The following is a 17,429-nucleotide window of genomic DNA, read 5'->3' as shown; positions in this document are numbered from 1 at the left end:
AGACTTTCCAATATGAGCAAATCCCTTTTATAAGGATTTTGTAAATTCAATTTTTTTTGTTCTTGCCAAAGCAGATTACTTTTTTGTACATTTTTGAGTAAGCAAAATGATAAAGAACCATTGGCCAATTGTCAAAATAGTGCCTTTCCTCTTGCATGTTCTTAGTTCTAACTTCTGAATTGACCCTCCTCTTCTGTGTTTTAGCCAAGTTTGTTTTTCTTTCTGTAATTAAATGCATATCCACTCAGTAATTTAATAAAATTCTGTATTGCATGTGTGGATTTAGACATGTTGTTTTATGTCTTCGGTGTCCTAGCAATATTTCTCCACCATAAAAGCACAACATAAAATGTAAAAATTCCGGATCTGACCAACATGCACATTGGGGGCAGAATTCCATTAAGGGTGGGAGGTGATCATTGACGGTTATGATTTTTCCAGAATATTTGTCATGTCTACTGTTTTGTTCTGTTTCCATGTCCTTCCGACCTTCATCCTCAAACTTAATAAACCTTATTTACACTAGAAGCAGTACCAAATGTATTTCCATCCCTAAAATAACCATAAACCAATAAATAGAAGATTGTCCCCCACCAGCGTTGCCTGAGTTGGCTTAGCCCAGTGAAGTCCGAGCTTCATGTCAACATGTGGATTGTTGACAGAATTATCACAGCTTCCTGGAGACCTTCTGCTAACAGTGAAAGCGGGTCCTTATCACTGTTTGGTGTTCTACCGCTTAAATCCTCTGTGCGCTGATTGCTCTCAACACTGTACTTCCCTGTTCCCTTGGACCAACCTAGAGTTTCATCACCTCATGCTGCGGGAGAGTGAGCGCTGGCCTTCGCGCCACCGCTCTTAAACTGGATTATAGAAATAGCTAATATGTTTCCAATCATCACATTTTTTCGGTTATTCCGGCTTTCGTCTTTAAATGTCGTTATGATATTTTCCACTGTTTCAGAATTATTATTATTATTTTTTTTAAGAGGGTGTTCTTTTTTAAAAGGATGAGCACTTGTTGAAGTCTAGAAAGTTGTTATTATGCAAGCATAGTTCACTGTGGTTTCTGCTTTCCCTACCCTTCTGCTCCAAATGTAATTTTGCACTTTAATTTCAATCTTGATAAGGTCTTGGAGGTGGGGGGAAGCTTTGGAAGGGTAACAAAATAAGATATTGTAGAATTTCTCTCGTCACTTCCCCTCATCCGCTGCCACGCTCCTGTGAATGGAGAAAATAGAGCTGCTTTCCTGGCTTTCGGTGACGTCTCCTACGTGAATGTACGGCTGACTGGACTAGGGAAACGTATGACGTAATATTTCATAGTCCGTTTTCACCATTGCATGCATCTTGGATGTCCGTTTTTGGTTGAAAGCCAAAACGTACAACTCCACGATTGTCCTGTGTTTGCGAGAAAGATGCTGGGTTAGCAAGAAACTTAACAGACTGGTCATCTGCTGTGCGTTGTAATGGGGAGGGGGTGTGGTTAATGGTGTGAAAGGTCATTTGTCAAGCTAGGGGTTTTTATACTAATTTACTTAGACATTTTTATAACGCAACTGGGGGAAACGTTTGTAGGATGCATTTTTCTGCCCCTCTTTTGGGTGAAATAATGTGGGTGGTATATTGTGTGATTTCATGGTCACCAAAAGTTATATTAGGATAGCCAACCTGCTAACTAGAACTTTGCTGTGCAGTGGCCAGGAACTGGTAAATGTAAAACTCTGGAATGTATTTGCATGTGAACACACACATCTCATTCCTTAAACAACTCCCCCCCCCCCCCCCCAGTCGTGTAGCACTTGTTGGTTCTTTAAGATAAGAGGACATGCCATCCACAAGGAAACGTCTTCGGCTTCCAAATCCGCCGAACCTCTGCATGTAGAAACAATTTACAGCCAGATGCAGGGCGTGGCTCAATGTTCACCAATTTATAAATAACATAAATTTAAAATATGAGATTCGTCTTCATTCCCTATAAATGTTGTTCACTGTGTTGACTTCTGGAGGGGTCAGTATTAATTCCTTACCTGAGCAGAAGGGTGCCATCTTGAGTATTATATTGTGAAACTTTCTGCTGAACCGAACTAGTGACCAGAAAACCTTTTTAGGATGCCTCCGGGTTTGATGTTGGGGAAGAAGTGACCCAACCAAATATGAGCAGTAACTTTAATGGGTATTCTTTTACAAAACATGTTTGCCCATAACTCAGCCTGTGGTGGTCCTAGGACAATGGGACCACCACCAAAATGTTCACGGCAACATGCTTATTCTCTCTGCATCATCTCTGGGTCTCCACACTAGGTTAGTGGGGACCCCAAAATAATAATCCCTTCTAAAAAACTATCTCCTTGCTGGAACTTTTGTTTCTCAGCTGAGAGTAGTTTGTGTTTTAAGGGCCTTGTTTGAAAAAAATATTCCAGTAAACCAACTAGCCCTTTAGTTGTATGCAGGGCCACTGGAATTATGTGTCAGGAAGGACCAAAGTATGTGGCACGGTTGACCAATTAATGTGGCAAAAGAAGTCCAGTTATAAAATTTACAATGCCAATAGCTCCAAGTCAAGTGAATACAAGACCGATTGCATTGCAAATGCTTGTTATGAACAGAAGTGTTTTTCCGCTTGTCAGGCATTCCCTGGACATGGAACCTTGCATTCACGCTCATATGGATCCAGCACGGTTCTTTGTGGAATGAGGCCTGTGAACCCCAGAACCCTAGTAAAGGCTGGCAGGGTAAAAATAAATTTGCAGCCAGTCTCATTTTAAAGTCCAATTCTAATTTAGGTCCTTTCACCTGCCCGAACACTAACAAAAAAATAAGTAAACAGGTACATATGAACTTATTTTTTTTTTTTTTTCAAGGTTATTCCTAAAATTGCTGGGTGAATTTTTACCAGATGGGTTTAAATGTGCTAACACATGTAGCATTAGCACGTTTAGAGCGAGACACTGCAAGGGAGTGAGCAGGAGAGGACAGTGGGCTATAGCTGTAAGGTAGTCCCTTATGCCGTGCAATGCAAGCACTCAGTTGGAGGTGGAAGGGTACATTCAAACAGCCAGTAGCATTATGTGAAAGTACATAACTTCACTAGGCTGTGTAGAGATGATTCATAAACTCTCAAAGCAATGGGTGGAAGAGGCTTCCGAGTAATCCAGGGGTTCAGAGACCAGCTGAAAGCTCACTTTGTGTATTGTTAGCTGTGCTCTTAAAAAACCCAGCCCTGCAAAGCTCACATAACTCCGAGGCATCCACATTCTTGCAAAGTCTGCCCAGGTTTTTTTTTTTCCTGTAGTCTCATCAAATGTTTTCGCTGCTAGACCAATGTGTCCAAAACATTCCAATATTAGTCTTCGGCGGGTGAGATTGTTTTGGATATGTTTTTACACATTTGCAAACTGGACCAATGCTTGAAGCACTTTTTTTCAGTTTGACTAATGGTTTGAATGCTCGCTAGAAAACCTGTGTAATAGAAGTCTACTTCTCTATAAGGTGCAGTTGAAGCGTTGAATCCATGTCTACCATGATTGCACCCTTGCGGCATAGGCTCTCCTACGGCTTCCCTTTGCACAGCCTCTTACCCTAACTCTGGTAGGAGGTAGCCTGACCTTCCATTGGCAGCTGCACCCAGCTTCTCTTCATGCGCAGAACAAACTGTGCTGCTGGTGTCTTCTTCTCTGTGAGCAGGGCTCTGCTCAACTTTCATGGTAATCTATAGCCACCGGGCTAGGCTTGTCTGCCCACTTCATAACCCCACAGAAAGGTGGCGCTCGAATACTTGTCCTGATTCTCCCTCTGAAACAGCTTTTGTTCAGCATTTTAGTTTCCATCGCCAGAGTTCAGGGTGGGAAAGGCATCGGAGTGGAGATGGTATATAAGTCTTAAATTCCCACCTCTTGAATACACCGAAGGACACATGTTGTATACATTAACCCCTTCCAGTCCAAGATTTATTGCTCCTGTACTGTAAAAATCTGTATGGATCTCATCAATAAAGTTTTTTTATTTTATTTATTTTTTATTTTTTCCGATCGTTTTTCTGGTCGGTGAGCTTTATCCATTAGTCTGTTGATTTGTCATTTCCATTTTGCTTCTGCTCACCACGACGTGGGGTCAGTCCGCTTCACACATTGGCTCACCTTACTTTGAGTGACTGCACAAAGCCTGTACACATTCTTCATATCCGATTACAAATAGTTCCTTTCTCACCAGTGACTAAGTTCTTTAACATTCTTCCTTTTTACATTCTCTTTATGTAAATTGCCTTTAAAGAATCATCTGTGTGTTCGGCTTGCACTTCAGGTACCCAGTTAAATATTGATGTACGCCCTGCTTCCTTTTTGAAGTTCCTGGTAAAGTGCTTGTGACAATGAGACCTTTCAGCTGCCTGCAATTTGAATACTTAGTTGAAGGATGATTTCTTCTTGTTGCCTTCATAAAACTTAATTGTAGAAGTCATGGCACAGCTGAAAGTCTTGTTCTAAAAAGAATACAAGTCAATAGACTAGTATAACAGCGATAGCAGAGAAAGCCTTCAGTTTATCACTTTTATTGGAAGCATACGGTGGCCACAGTTATGTGGTGGTCTATTTTCTTTTTATTTTAGTAGCATATGCTTACAATTAAAAAAACAAAAAAAAACTTTATAGCCCAAGCATGCCAAGACCAGACCTACTGGCTTTGCCAGTGATTGTTTATTATGGTATTTCGTTTTATTTTATTTTTCCGTGGAAAAAGCAGTAAAACGCTTATCGTGCTGAACAGCCGGAGCTGGCAGGCTGGAGTGCACGATACGCTTATGTGCACGCCCTGTAGTTCGATAAGCGCCAGTCTTTAGAGTAAACTCGGGCTTTCCTCCGCAGTTTCTTTCACTTCAGTGCAGTCCGTGTTGGCCCCGAGAGGGATCTCCCGAGCCAGCGCGTCTCAGCATTCGTTTGCAGCGGTGGGAAGGGCATCCCTTCAGAAGAGGGACGCGCATCTCCCATCTCTTGAAGAAGTCCTCTGAGAGAGCGTTTGTACCACGCCTTGTGTGTTTTTTCTGTTCGCTTCACGTTTTGGAGGCATTCTTTCTCTAGGTGTCTCTCTGGCCGCAGCGATGATTAGTGGGGACATTAGAAAAGGGCACTGGATCAAAAATGACAGAGTGAGTAGGTCTGGAGTTAGCAAGCTGTTGCAATAACAAATCTGACTTTAATTGCAAGGATAAGCCACAAAAATAACATAAAAAGAAAACCAAAAGACTGTACTGTCACTTAAATTGATAGGCATAATCTTGGAATACAATCATTTTAGACTAAACTTAAGCATCTGGAAGTCGCATATAATATTAATAAAACAGTATGGTGCTTAATAGGAGGCAGGTGTATTTAGAACATGTATTTGAACTAACTTGAAACCCACAAATTGCACTTAAAAGGGTATAGAATACAAAGAAAATAAATGGGCTGGGCAACATTGACCCACCAGCCCTGGCACTAAAGTGTGCTCCTTTTATAGGAGAATGTGCACATGTGAGCAGAAAAACTGACGTAAATCGTGGTTCAAGAGAACCAGTTGCCCAAGTTGTCAAATCCCTTGCCCCGTGCTGTATGTTGTGGTGGGCTGAAGCAACATGTGCATGAAAGTTGAACAGACCAGTTAATGAAGATGGCTTACCCAACACCCCCCACACACCCTCATGGATTTGTATTGGAGCATTTATTTGTATTTATTGTTTTGGTTTGCATGTGTCTGGCGAGACAGTTAAAGCTGCGTTGTGGTCAAGCATGCAAGGCATCACTGCTCGGTGCCAGTGTGTTTAAATCCTACATGACTGGTTTGATTTGGCCGCTGCTATAATGTGTCCTCGCGTTATGGCACCCCTCCAAACATCAAATCAGCAGAGAAATACAATTAATTAAGTAATGGGGTCCATTCAATAATTGAGTTTTAGATAATGGGGAAATTAAAGAGTTTTGTTTAACAAAAATAAGCAGTACAGAGTCAATGCCATGAAGACTTTCAGATGCAAAATTATACAGACTATGCAAAACTCAGGAATCAGAAAATATTCTAAGACTCAATGGGCAGCAAATCATTAGGAAAACGGAGGACATTCCTAGTAGAATAGGAAGGTCTTCTGTCTCACCCACAAAATCAAGCAGTTTTATACATAATTCCTGCATAGAAAATCAGTTCTGCAGAATCATCTGGTGTGAACAAATGTATAATTTCTTCAGCAAATCAGAACACAAGAAAAATAAACTTCATTGCTTTAGCATCTAAGCACTAGCCCATTTCCTTGAATAATTATTCAACACCTTCTATGCTAACGTCATCTGAAGATGTACAAACAAATGTTAAACATTAACAATGACTTTCTTTGAATGACTAGATGAAGGTGAGGAAACAGAAGATACAGTTACATGTAACAATATTGGATCTGCACAACGGAAGAGTTGCTGTGAGCAGGACAGCATTAATGGAAATACACTATTACTTCAGCTTGACTGTGTCCTGCGGAGCCGGTGGGGAGAGGATGTGCGCGGGAGGGGAGTGGTGACAAAAATGGCTTCCATTTTCTTGAAGATGGTGGGTTTTTTTTGCACAGAAATAAGGCTAACTAAAACATATTATTAAATACACTTCTATAAATCATAGGAAATTAGTTTCAAAGGAAATTGTATTTAATTCAGTCTATATAAGTAAAATAGTATGAAAATGCATATTATAAACTGTTAATCAGGCACAAAAATATATACACTCAAAACGTTTCTACACCAGTGACGGACTTAGTTTTTCAAAGTGTTCCCTACTATGTTCCAACCCTAGGGATCATTGTATCTGAAGAATATACTTAAAAAGGTGGTCTCTAGGCGTAAACGTATATGCATGGAGGTCAAGGCATTCCTTTGATTATTTTTTTATTTTTATTTTTTGTCTGATATTTTTACTAGTTTTCATATGCAATCAAAACACGGACAACAAAGCAGGCAAAATGAGAACAACCGTCTACAACCCTGTGCCCACATGTCAGCCAAAGGATGTTCAGGTCATTCATTGAAGCCCAAGCAGTCCGAATAAATGTTCCATATCTTTCAGTGTTTGTGAGGGCAGTTGCGTGTGGCATACACTGGCTCTTCCATCTTGGCACAGTAGCCCATGGCCCGCTGCCAACGTGCAAGTCTGGGGCAGTGGCTGATGACCAGTTCCGAGCTAAATCGCGCTTGGTGAGCAAAGTTCCCATCTCCACGAGGTACCTCTCAGAGCGCTTCCCACTCAGATTCTCCACCAAGAGCACCACCTGGTTTGAGCAATCCACTTGCCTGCACAGAACCCCTGACAAAATATTCAAGAGCTGGGACCAGTATTGAACTATAGTGGGGCTCAGCCACACAACACCTGGTCAGCTTTGCAACAGTGGCATGCGGGCGTTGAGTGCACCTGCCTTCCAAAGCCTCAGTGGCACCAGATAAGTGGTATGCAGGACGTTTATTTGAATCAGCTGGAGTCTAGAGGATATGGGCAGAACCCTCGGAGCCTTGAGCGCTTCCCTCCATTCCCCAGTCTCCCATGCACCCCCCCCCCCCCCCCCCAGGATTCCCAACGAGCGCGGCGTGGTGTAAACAAGTCCAGGAAATTATTGACAAATACTTTTGGGAGATTCCACTATGCCCAAGCGGAATCATAAGGGCCCTCATCCATGGTGCTGAAAGTCGGTCTGTAAGTCCGAAAAGGAGCACATGTGCAATTCCCTCCCACACATCACCAAAGCATGAAATTCCGATCAGGTCCGACTTCCCAAATCCTGCCACACCGGTCACCTGATAGAGCTGTGTACCTCTCCAAAGGGTAGTCTGAAGATTGACCCTGTCCCCCCACCCAGTCCATCTAGTGGCAGAACCTTGAACCCCCAAATACAATTTTGGTCAAGTCGAGGAGGCAGCAAGGAACCCATACAAGCAGTCAGTCGTGCCCCAAAACATAAGTGACAATTCCATGTGATATGGGGGATCCTCTTCCGTCCCCGTAGAGCCAATCATTTAGGACCAAGAGTTGGGAAGCCTTCTAGAACTGTAGGTCCACCACCGAACGTGGACTGTAGACATTTTTTAAAGGCCATCTGCGGCACCCGATGAGCCCACAGGAAATGCAGCATCAAGGTCTGAACGGAGAGACATTACAAAACACATAGAAGATGTGGCAACACAATCATTTTAAATAGGACAATTCTCCCCAAAATGTTAAGTTAAGGAAAACTACTGCTCCAGATCCTTACGCATAAGACCAACAAGTGGGTCAGATTCAGGGACCATGCAAAAATGGGAAGGAGGGAAATGTAGATGCCAAGGTAAAGGAAGCTTGATCTATGAAGGGGTGTACAAGCACTCCAGTCATGGTCGTGCAAAGTCTCCATGAGTGGGATCAGCAGGAATGTTGAATGATTAACCATTAAGCCGGATGCCTGGCTCTAAAGATCAAGCATGTGAGGCACCCTGGGGCTCGTCTCCACCGAGTCTCTCAAGAGGAGTATTCTGTTGTCGGCATATAATGTGATACGCTCCTCTTTCACCTCCTTGCCCCACAAACCCACCATAATGGTGCATCGCAGCGCACCCAGCCAGAGGTTCAACTGCGAGGGTGAAAAAGGGAGACAGTAGATACCCTTTCCTGATGCTGCGGTGTATCAACAGTGGTGTAACAAAGGCCCCTGTGGCGTGGGGGGGGGGGGAGCCTGACCACCAGGGCCCCCCCTCAGCACAGTACACTGCGCAGGGGTGACAGGCCTCATCTTGGGTCCAGGTGGGAGGGGTGGCCCCTGCCATGTACTGCACAGGGGGGCTCCCCCTCACCTCAAGTTTTGTTACGTCACTGTGTATCGGAAACACCGGCGAGAGGACCCAGTTGACACGAATCTGAGGTGTGCACCCGGCATAAAGGGTGCACACATAGTAAATAAAACGAGGGCCGAAGTCCAACCTAGCAAGCATATCCCAGGGAAAGTCCCAGTTGAGGGGAATCAAAAATCTTTTCCTTTACCTTTTTTGTTGCATCTTGTACTGCCCTATGATTAAAATAACTATATTGTACACACCCTGGTAAATTGGGAGTAATGTTCAAATAAGCACTGACACCCTCCGTGTATAAGGTTTATTATCCTAAATGAGTAGTAAGCTTAACAGCATTCAGACAGTGTTCTGAGGATGAACGGTAGGGTTTCGAGAACATGTCCCGACTTTCCTGTTGCTGACGCTTGCTTGAGTTTCCTGCCCCTGAGCTTCGGTCTCCATGTCACTGAGACTCATGTACTAGTAGTATCAGTCCCTGCATGTCACAGTGACATAACTTGAGTAACACATTTCTGCAATTGAGGAGTGAGGGAGAGTGGGTGGGTAGTGTGTGTGTACACATATATTCAATGGAAAAAAAAGTTAAACCTTTGTTATAGTTAGGAAAACGTATTGTTATTTCTATACAAACCCAACTTAAACTACACAGACATTAAAAACTCTAAAGGTATAGTTATACCTTAAATGTAATATTTACGCACCACCCCTAATTACTGTAACTTTATTTATTCTTTCAATACAAACCAAACAAACTACACATTACAATTTTTAAGTTATACTTATAACTTCAAATTTAGCCAACACCTTCACGTTATTATAACTTGTGCACCTCCATAGCCTGTGCATTGAACTTGGTAGTCACACTACATTTAACTCTTAGTCTCACCTTTTCCATGCACTGCTTATGGCCTTTATATTACATCAGTTAAACCGTCTGAAATCATAGTATTTACAACTTATGAATTGGCAAATATATATTTGTTCAATGCGTTATGAGGACACCATCATTTCGCATGTAGACCACTTACAAAACCTTTTTTCTCTTTCTGATGAGGAATGTTTCTTCAGTGTTAGTAAGAACATAGAGCAATATAGAAGGACTAGCTGGTGTTTTCACACAAAGCTCTTCTTCAGGGTTGTTAAAAAGAAATATACATAGCTATACCCATAAATCAAAAAGAATTACAAGATTAAAAAAATAAAAGGTTTATGTATGTGCGTGTATATATACATATGACTAATTGTAATGACTGAATAACTACTTTGCAGAAGTAGATTCCCAAAGAAACAGTAAAGCAGATGAAGAGTATAGTATAATTACTGAGCATACAGTAAAAAAAAAAGATATATCGAAATTAACTTTACAGCATGTCCATGTAGTACAGTGCAGTAAAATAATGATCATGTATAGAGATGATGTAACTCTCCTTGTGGTTGGACCCACTGCATCATGGAAACCAAGAAGACGAGGAAAGGAGATAGAAACATGGCAACAGGTAATGGAGTAATTAAACTTCACATACAAACCTACATCTCTCAGAAGTGAGGTGCTGGATAAATTAACCCAGCCTTGCAGTGTGTACAGCCTCTCCTGTGCGCATTAAAGGTTGCCCGCAAGGGCTGGCTTGCGGGCAGTCCCTGGTGCCAACCCCCCTAACCACCCAACCCCATGCTGTGCAGGGCCCTCTGTGCGTGCATTACAGAAGTTAGCCACAACCTCTCCGTGTGTGAGAATAGGTGTGAGAGGCTGTATCGGGGGTGAGAGTGGCTGTCCGTGTTGTCTGGGTGTAAGAGTGCATACATCAGTGTTTTAGTGAGTGTTTCAGTATGTGCACGGGTCTGTAAGTGGGCGCATGAGGGTGCCAGTGGGTCTGTGTGAGTGCTTGACGGTTTGAGTGGGGAAAAATTGATTGAAAGACTGACAGTGAGCGTGAGTATCTGCATGGGTGTGAGTGTCTGGGTGTGTGGTGTAAGACTGTCTCGAAGTGTGCGCGTGTATGTGACAGTGGCTATCTTGCTGTGAGAATGCATTTGAGAGTCTCTGTATGGGTGTCAGACTGAGTGTCCGAGTGCGTTTGTAGGTGTTAGGAAAAAGCGGAGGAACATCGGTGTGACTGTCAGTGTCACTGGGTGTGAGACAACGTGTCACAATGTCTCACAGGGTGTGACACTGAGTGCGAATCTCTGTCTGGGTGTGACAGTGTGTGCCAGGATGTGAAAGTAGGTCTAAGAGTGTCTCTCAGAGTGTGAGAGTGACCATAAGACTGTCTGTATGGGTGATAGTGAGTGTTAGTGTGTCTCTGGGTGTGAGACTACGCGCGACAGTGTCTGACTGGGTGTGAGAGTAAGTGCGAGAGTCTCAGTCTTGGTGTGAGAGGGAGTGTGACAGTGTGTGCCTCAATCTCAGAGTGAGTGTAAGAGTATATGGGCGTGAGAGTCGATGTGATAGTGCCTATCTAGGTGTGAGAGTGTTAGGGTGTTTAAATAGGTGTATGCATTTAAATCCATTATATATATATATATTTTTTTTTTTTACGTTTCCCGCAATCTGCAGGTCCACCTGCAGATTTACACCAGGGGCCTTGCTGAGCTCCGCGGATGGATCGGCGGATTTCGGAAACCGTCAACAAATTAAGTTTTAAGGCCCTTGAAGACCATTTTAACTGATTTACCACAAGTGTATGACACTTATGGGGTCAGGGAACCTCTACCCTAATCCCATCATCTATATTCAGCCAAGATTTCAGCCCCGGGGACGTTTCCCAGTGAAATAAAATGGTGGCTGCAACATTCCTGTGAGGTTGCAGCCAGCCAATCAAATCCTCCCTGTGGCGTTTGAATCAGAGTATTGATCCGCAGAAAATCCATGGCGCTTAATATCTATATTTTTCTTGGCCTTAAATTACTCCAAAACTACTGAATGAATTTCCACCAAACTAAAAAAGTGTGATGTGCGGAACAGAATCTAGCTTTGTGCCAAATTTGGTGTAATTCTGTTTAGCGGTTTGGGCTGTAGCATTGTCTAAAGAATTGAAAATTCTCATAGACACAGAATAGAGAACGTGTTTCCCCTCCCCCCCCCTTTATTTCGGCCCCCGCTTCACAGATCACCCCAGAACTTTCAAGACCGCTCTTTCAAGACAGCAGCTGAACTGACCAAAGTATACGTTTTGAAAATTTTGTGAAGATTCGTAAAGCAGTGCCAAAGTTTATTGGCAAGACAAAACGCGCAGTCAATGGAAAAAATTGGCCTAACTATAACTACCTAGTGGCGACTGCCACTAGGTGTAATATATATATATATCTCAGGAAGGAGTAAATTAGTTTGAGGGCTCCAACAGGGAATGAGCTTAGGGCCCGATTAAGAGTACGGTGATCCATAGGACCGATATACCTGCTGTGGCGGTCCGACCGCCGCATCCCTGGCAGTCTGCCTGCCAGATTACAAAGCTGGCGGTCAGACCGCCGCCACCACCAGGATCCCCTTTCCTGCCAAGATCCTCCGGTTTAGACATCTGACTGCGAGCATAAGCATTTTACCAGAGAAAACACAGCCTAAAGTCCTTGCTTTTATTAAATATATTTTCGTGTTTTTCTCTCCATCAGCATTTTGCACTTCATCCCCCTTGACTTTTGGTTGTTCACATGCCTTTGTTCTTAATTTTTTAATTTGTATAATTTTGTGTTGTTGTGGTTTGCAGCTGTTTAACTGAGGCTGTACACTTTAGATTGTGCTTTGTGTATAGTGGTGCCGTTTAGATATTTTTATATGTCTGCATTGTAGTTTTAATATCTTGTTGGCAGTGCGCCTTGAAGCGTAGGTGTTCTGGCATTGCTTTGTGCTCTACAAATAATAAAGCAATGTTTCATCTTGGTTTGGAGCGCAGCGTTAAACTCGACAATCACTAGTTAAGTTGATTGTGGAGAACAAATATTAAATGGGAGCAGTCCGTAGTGTAATTTCTAATCTTGGCTTATGTCACCTAGACATGTAAGGTAGTGCCAGTCAAAAGCTTTTTTTTGGGCGGGGGGGAGAGGGTATTACTTAATCTTCTGTTTTAATTATTAAGGTCACAACCCTCAGGGAAACATGATGTACAACACTGTACGTGGGAGGTTAATCAGACGCATTTGGAACCATTCATAGGCATTTGAGGATGCCCTTTTTAGGGTCGAGAGCGTGCAAGCGCTGTGGACTGTGTTGTAATCTTACTGTGGGCTTCTAACCATGCCCATGTCGTCACTTTCCATTAGTTTGTGGGCTTATTTTAAAAATTGATTGATTCCATTTGTGAAAGGCATGCATACATCATGCCTTTTCCAGTGTTAAACCCTCCTCGAGCGCACTGGTAAACTACTGAAAACATACGAGGTTCTGAGTTTTCAGCTGGTTTCTGGACTACTTTGTCTTTTCATTTCCTGCTCAGCACAATCTCGCTGTACAGAAGTCGAGAGCTTTGCATGACATCAACCCTCTTACATGGATAATTGCACTTTTAACAATAAGTCTCCCTGTGAGTGAACTTATGTTTCCTTTTCTGTGTCTCCTTCACGCTCCTGGCAACCATTGTCTCGCATATGTGAAATTGTTTTACTTTTCATTCGTTTATGTGGCAAGAAAACTCCGGTTAGGCATTTACAACGCTAACAGCTCTAATGCGAGCAAACGAGAGACCCGTAGCATTGCAAATGTTTTGTTTTCCTAGAAAAGGTAGAGAAGTGCATTCACCTTTCAGTTGGTGTAGACCGTAGGTACTCGCTAACCGTGCATCAGGGGCCACAATGTATGTCTGTGGTGTCACCGAGGGCTGCAATGATGCCAGAAGGGTGGCGGTCAGGGGGGCCAAGCTGTGAATAAGGGAGTATGTAAGGTGAGCATAGGGGAAGCAAAGCAAGTGCATCTAGTGGCTGAATTTCCCAATGTGAAACTAGAAAACCTGGGATTGGTCACGGTTTCCCCACCTGAGCAAATTGTGTGATCCTAGGCAATTGTTTTTTTTTTTTTTTTTTTTTTCACTTTTCCTCATTTGTCTGCTTGAGCACATGTAATGAAAATAGTTTAGGATGTGCACTGTACAAAACATTCTCTTGTAATAGATTTAATAAACTATAATGGTGTCAATTTATCAGGCCATCCAGAGGGTGCACGTGACAATTGATTTGCCTCTTAGTAGACTATTGGCCTTGTTCTCAGGGTGGGGGGAAGCAAGGATGTTTCTAAATTCATGCTTAAACTATTTATTTAAAAAATACCTTTGTTCTAGGGTGTAACACTCCTGCATATTAACGAAATACACTTTTATGAATTTTTGAGGAGGCTTTATCATATTGTTTTCAAGATGTCTGTTCAGTGGTGCAAGACAGCAGGCCAACTTAGTTACTTCCTTCACCTTCAGTTAACCTGTGAATAAATGCTTGCTCGTTTATTTATTATCCTTAGTAATGTTAGTGATCAGTCAAGTGCTGTTGTTGACCCGGGGAAGGGGCGTTGCATGTAAAGGCCGCAAGCGGCCCCAGGGCCGTACATTGAGCACCACTGGTGTAGACTAACCTGAAGAAGTTCTTTATCCAGGGAGCGGTCACAGGGGATGATTGTGACAAAACATGCTTCCAGTAGGCAACAAAATAAAGGTTCTAACTGGGAGGTCTGGTCAATGGCTGAAGGAGCATGGCTATAGTAGACTAGATATTTGTTATAGTTTATTGTCCTTTGGGGAAACTGGGAGAGTGGTCAAATAAATTGCTGAGGACTAAAGAAGCAAGAGGGTCAGCATGGCCCATATGGCATTGCACTGCGTAAGCATGCACTCTTACACGCTGCGTTTTTTTTCTTGGATAGCTTGATGCAGCCCAGAATACTCTTGCTTATGTACTTCATGACATGTTGGCTGTATCCTCCATCCAGTGCCCCATCAGAACTTCACCTCGCGCAGTGTTCCAGTACCACTGAGCTAGTGAAGTGACAAAAGTGGGAGCAGGGATGTCTGTGGCGAACCAGCCGCTGCTGGCACTTGCACCTTACTTTATGGTCTCGGCATCATAATAGAAGACTTGTGGCTTAAATTTTACATCTCAGGTCTTACCTAGGACCCCTTAAATCTGCATTAACCCCAGTTTTAAATACTACTTTTAAAATTTGTTAGAAGAATTGAGCTGCTTACTCGTGTGCAAAGCTTTTGGCTCTGTAATAAGTGGAAGGTTTAGTCTGTTTCTGACATTACCTTTATAATTTGTAGTGCTTTGGCTATTTTTTAGCTGTGGCAAATAGCATTATATTTCAGAATAATCACACTTGGTTACAGCACTGCTTCATTGGAAAATCTGATGAATCAAGCCCGGCTTGAAAAATGAGCATCACCCCAGCATTTGTCTGCTATTGCATCACAGTGATACTAAAGAAGCCATTGCTAAATGCATCTGTGAGGGCTTAGTTGTCTCACACCACATGTAAATGAAATATTGCTGGTCACAGACGAGCTGTGTGATCATATCATAAATTTTTGTAGTTAAGTCATTCAGATATCTATATTTTATTTAGTTTTTACAGCTAAGCATCTCCTTATAGATACAGGTGACTACAATGCAATGTAAAGTGGACAGCAACTTGCAACATAAGTGACGTTAAATGATTTTTCTAAGACCGCACATTACTTGTCAAAGGAATGAAGCTTTAGATATGGCAGTCACAGTTGGAAGAAAGCTTGTTGCCAGTATCTGGTATTAGTCTGATTCATCTCCTGGTTCATGTTTGTTCTATAAGACTTGGCTTTGTGTTGTTGAGGAGCCACAAGCAGCACACTCTTGTCCGGTGTTTTTGTTCGGTGGTCTCTGCAATGGTTATGGAGCTTACATTTTATTTGGTTGCCAGATCTCTTTGTAGTGTGGATTTGTAGAGTGCGGTTAATCACCTGTGAGTGTATCCAGGTGCTGAGTATGGCAGGCCGGAGGGAGTAAGAGGCGATCAGGTCTGTTTTAATCTGGAAGAGCCATGTCTCTTGAGCGTCCTTCAGAAGTCCATGAGGGAGGGGCAGGTTCTGAGGTGTTGTGGGAGGTTGCTCAGGTCTTTGCTGCGAGGTCTGAGAAGGAGCATCCTCCCTTTCTGGCGTTCTTGATGTGAGGGAGGTGTGCTCTTGCTTGGCGCAGATCCAAAGTGTCTTGTGGGTTGGTAGAATTTGAGGAGATGGTTGAGGTATGCTGGGGGGGAGGAAGTTCAACTCTTAGAGTTCTGTCCTTGAGGAAGAAGGATATCCACTTGAGGACCTGTCCGCAGATAGACAAGTGCTGAAGCTATCTGATGAGTGAGTGTCTGAGACTATCGAAAGCTGGGGAGAGGTTGAGGATGAGTGCGGCCATTTCTCCTCGGTCAAGGATTTCTGCATAGTGAATGAAGTTGCAGGCTCTACTGTGGCTTGTTGGCTCACTGGGATTTGCCATGTTATCTGTCAGACCCCAGAGCTGCTTCTTCCTGAATTTGTACCCCAGTACACTTGTCCAAATGTTGGCTTAAAATAATGTTACTCATTTGTGTCACTTTTGCAACCTCCGTTTCACACATCTCTTGAGGAAGCCCCATGTCCCACTTGCCTGGAATATATTCACCTGTGACCCTTCTGATCATCAGCAAGTTTTGTGTACCCATAGTATTACTTCAAGCCATCATCAAGGTGGTTCATTTTCTTTCTGGGGTTCAAAAGGCCTTCTGACCATGCCTTCTGTCTGTTCATCTTGGATCATCTTCGGAGGCTTTCCGTTTGGGTGCTTTCTCATGGCCCCGCGCTTTGCTCTTTGCCCTTTTCCCCACTGTCCCACTTCACATTTTCCTCTCAATTTCCTCCTTCACAGGGTAATACTGTCTACCTATCTTGACTAGGTGGAACCAGGGAGAACTGTGTGAGTTGAAGGTCAGGAGCAAAAATAGTGCTGTGCTTGGACACCACAACCACCACTTTTTCTGCCATTTATTTCCAAAGCATCATCCTCCAGGATTTTCACACTTTGTGTAAGTGTTTGTGGGACTAATTCATTATGGACCTCCATCACCCACTTATGTCCTGCGGGGATCTATTAGCAAGACACCTTTCAGTAGTGCTGCTCACAATAATGCATACAGAGTTTTCTGCCCATACTCAGGAGTTTATTCTTATTCACTCACTATTCTCTCGTGTCTACATGCTGGTTGCTGTCGCTCAAACTTCTATTGGCAGATTTTGATTGTTAAATTTGTTGCAGATTCCGAGGTGCTTGCTTGGTGGCTGAAAGGGGAAGAAGGGTTACAACTTAAGCTAGACTCTTCCTTGCTTCAGAAGGCTATTTACATGAACCACGAAACATGTATGTGCTTCCTTTACTTTTTGTAATAAGGTGGTTTCCTGGTTTTGTTATTTGTTTATATGGTGTTTTGTTTTCCTAAGAAGTTGTGAGGGAGAGTTTGGGAATAGAATGCATGGGGAGTGCTGATTTAGACTTTGCGGTAGCGTAGATACATGGAAACGGAAAACCGAATGATGTCCCATTTTACTAATGAATTTTGTTTTTAATAAAATGTTATTTGTGTAGTACTGTGGGATAGTAAAGTTTTATATTTGATTCCTAGATTAAGCAGAG

At 42.9% G+C, this 17,429-nt stretch overlaps 1 protein-coding gene across 2 annotated transcripts in view; it reads left to right on the top strand.

The window, feature by feature from the left end:
- The window catches only part of ITPKB (inositol-trisphosphate 3-kinase B), a 387,273-nt gene that overhangs the window by 171,608 nt on the left and 198,236 nt on the right, over positions 1-17,429 (top strand). The window lies entirely within an intron of this gene.

This window comes from Pleurodeles waltl, chromosome 5, assembly GCF_031143425.1.
Source record: "Pleurodeles waltl isolate 20211129_DDA chromosome 5, aPleWal1.hap1.20221129, whole genome shotgun sequence".
NCBI lineage: Eukaryota > Metazoa > Chordata > Amphibia > Caudata > Salamandridae > Pleurodeles > Pleurodeles waltl.
The sequence above is the reverse complement of the archived record's forward strand: the minus strand, read 5'-3'. Positions and strand labels throughout refer to the sequence as shown.